General features: G+C 50.0%; 1 pseudogene; it reads right to left on the bottom strand.

Moving 5' to 3' along the window:
• The window catches only part of LOC116893392, a 2,606-nt pseudogene extending 2,091 nt beyond the window's left edge, over nucleotides 1–515 (bottom strand).
• Between the last annotated feature and the right edge of the window lie 2,875 nt (nucleotides 516–3,390).

Here is a 3,390-nt window from a genome sequence, read left to right as displayed (position 1 = left end):
CAATAACAGTTCTGAACCTATACAAGGTCGACCCTTCCTTCTTAAGCAGCAAGAGGCTGGCAGCCGTGTGAAACAGCATGAGTCCCTCTGAACCCACACGTTACAGCTGTGCCAAAGGGCAAAGCATCAGCGCTCTGGGTGCCTAGGGGACGCCTGCCCGCCCTTGATGGTCACTGCACCATTCACAACAGCAGTGAGCCCAGCAACACATAAAGACAGCGTGCTGTGAGAGGCGCAGTCCTAAGCGGCCATTGCTAGACCAGTGACATCGAAGGAGGAGGGACGAAGGCTGCTGCATCTGCATGAAGAAGTAGGTCTCTCTCAAGGCTACCCAGCAAAACAACAGCAACAATAAAAACTCCCCAGCAACGTTTTTATGGACCATAAAGCCCAGTTAGAGACAGAAAAATAATGACCAAAAATCTATGCCAGGTTTTGCACAGCAATGGAGGGAGGGGATCGATTTACCTAACTCGGAGTGAGAAATAGAATTTCATCAGGGCAAGGTTGCTCATCGATAACTCAAATCGATGCGTGACTACCCTTGCCTGGAACAGTCTGAGTCGCGCAGGGAGGGCACCCATGATCGGTCACTGACATACACAGCAGCGCAATTCTCTTCCCAGTAACAAAGTGGAGCACAGGTGGACCAGGTGCATAAGCCCAACACGCACAGCAGGCACAGATGCATGCGGCAGACAGCTTAGCAAGGGACAGCAGCTCTGCAAGCCCACTTTTCTCCTGGGAGCTCAGGGAGCCCTACCCTCGGCCACTAGTTTCTTTGTCCAAGTCACTGTTGAGACACAGACTGTTGTCTGTAGCTTGACAACCCCATCACCCCATTGTAGCCTTGAGGTAGATCCACTAGCCTCCATGCTAGGATATTCGACTTGCATACCCTAAAATTAAGATATAAATAAGAATGGTGTCATTGAGGGGAAAACCATGGAGTTGCCCTGGCCTAGCTGCCTTACGAGGCATGGGTCTGAGGTAGAGTCCGTGTTCCCTATGTTCCTTATGTTTAAGAGTGGCTTTACCTGTTGATGCAAAACATGGAGGTTTCTCAGGTCCTCCCTGGTCATGGCACTGGGGAAAGTGCCAACAGAGGGCCATGAACTGGGAGTCCCAGTGGCTGTGGCATTTCATCACCATGGCAACCATGTGGGTTCCCCTGGTCTTTTTGGGTGAGTCTAGAAAGCCAGGACAAGCCAACAGGAACAATACGAAAGGGAGAATGTCTGGTGGGGAGTTCCTCCCGTGAACACCATTCCCATCAAGAGGAACCCCAGAACCAGAGTCTGTGAAAGGATGTTGGGGAGCCAGGTTAGTTCCTGTTAAAGAGAATTAAGAAGATGGGCTTGGTTGCTCCCTCAGCCTGTTGGAGCACAGCATGTTGAGGACCCAAGTTCCATCTCCAAAGCCCATGTGAAAATCTGCATGGGGAGCCAGCCCCGCAGTCTCTCCTCCTGATCCTTCCACATGTGACGTCCCTGCAGCGATGAAGCCACACTCCCCAAACCTCCCTTAAGCTGGCTTTTGTTAAGCTCAGAGGAGTGGCGGACTGGGGCAGATGCTTTCTGTGTCTCCAGACTCCCCAGCAGTGTGAGCATGGGCTCCCATGAGTGGGAACAACCTTATTCCATCCATGTGGGGTCCCCAGAGGACTGACACTGAAATATAGACCCTCCATTCCCCTCTCACAGAGCCATCATTGAGCAATGCAGGTGTCAGCCTGGAATGAAACTGCCTATAACTACAGCTGGCCTTTGCTACTTTGTAGGTTCTTCTTTTTCCCACCTTTATCCCTCCATCTCGTCTCACCCCCTAACACTAGGTAGGAGAGAAACGAGGATAGGGGAGAGAGGAATTAGGAAAAACCCTGAGTCTAATTCCTTTCCTTTTGTTTCTTCCTTGACCATGGCTACTGACAAACCACAGCCAACCTCCCAGGGTGACCATCAGCCGCCCACCCTGCATCTTCCTCACATTTCTATACCACCTGAAAAGTTCCCAGAATTCCAAACATCACAGAGTTGTAGAAATTATCTGCAGCTGGCAAGGCCACACTTGTGCTAGAGCCCGAGGCAAATCACAGTCAGCTGCTGTGGACAGGCTGAAGCAGCCCCACATCCCCACACCTGGGATTAAAACTAAAGCACATTCTTACAATATTTCTGCTTTTTTGTTTTAAGAAACCAAAATTCTTTAAAATGGCACTACATATAACATCTTTGTTTGACTGTGTGTGTATGAGTGTGTCCATGCAAGTGTATGTGTGTGTGTTTGTATGTAAGAATATGTGTTGTGAGAGTATGTCTTTGTGTGTATGAGTGTGTGTTTGAGAGTGTAACAGTGTGTTTGTGTGTGTGTGTGTGTGTGTGTGTGTGTGTGTGTGTGAGAGAGAGAGAGAGAGAGAGGGAGAGAGGGGGGGGGAGGAGACACTTTCCTGTTCGGGGTGAGGACCTGTGTGTGTGTGTGTGTGTGTGTGTGTGTGTGCTAGAATGCATGTGAGTGTGAATGTGTGTAAGTGAGTGTGTAAGAGTGAGTGTGTGAATGTGTGAATGTGAGTGTGAGAGTGAGTGTGCATGAGTTTGAGTGTGTGTATGAGTGAGAATGAGTGTGTGAATGTGTGAGTGAGTGTGAGTATGTGTGAGAGAATGTGTGAATGTTTGTGAGTGTGTGAGAGTGAGTATGAGTGCATGTGAATGTGTGTGTGAGTGTGTATGACTGAGTGTTTGTGTGACTGTGAGTGTGTGAATGTGCGAGTGAGTGCGTGTGTGTGAATGTGTGTGGATGTTTGTGTCTATATTCTGATCTTCACCTTCTCAAGCCTACCATGGCAGCACTCACATGGTGCAATGGCCCTGAGAAACAGTGCCAAACCTTTTCTCAGCTCATCTTTCATCCCATGAAAATTAGCATGACTTTGTGTCACTCATTCACACTTTCTTGCTCAACTGCTCAGGTGAAGCAAAGCCCTTTGCTGTGGCCCTGGCTGATGAGGAAGAAGCTGAGAGACACAGCCTCCTGCCCTCACAGGTCACAGTGAGGTCCAGCACTTCCTGCTGCAGACCAGGAGGGCTCTGTGAGGCCACAGGTTGGCAAGAAGATGTGGGGTGAACACGAGGAGGCTGCGCCCTGGCAGAAAGTCTCTCATGGATCCCACTGACTGCGCTCATGTCCTCACATAGGGAAACCCAGTGTTTGGAGAAACAACAGCAACTTTATTTTTTTCCACATGTGTGGTCCATGTGTGGTTGTCTGCTCTGGAGCAGGGTGAGTTCAGCGGCTCCCATATCTAAACATGAGGAGGCCGGGGTGTGTGGGTGAGGGATGAGGGCACCTGACAGTGCAGGCCGACAGACAGTGCCCAGTCTCAGGTTTCGGGTT

The sequence above is a fragment of the Rattus rattus genome, chromosome 2 (assembly GCF_011064425.1).
Source record: "Rattus rattus isolate New Zealand chromosome 2, Rrattus_CSIRO_v1, whole genome shotgun sequence".
NCBI lineage: Eukaryota > Metazoa > Chordata > Mammalia > Rodentia > Muridae > Rattus > Rattus rattus.
The sequence above is the reverse complement of the archived record's forward strand: the minus strand, read 5'-3'. Positions and strand labels throughout refer to the sequence as shown.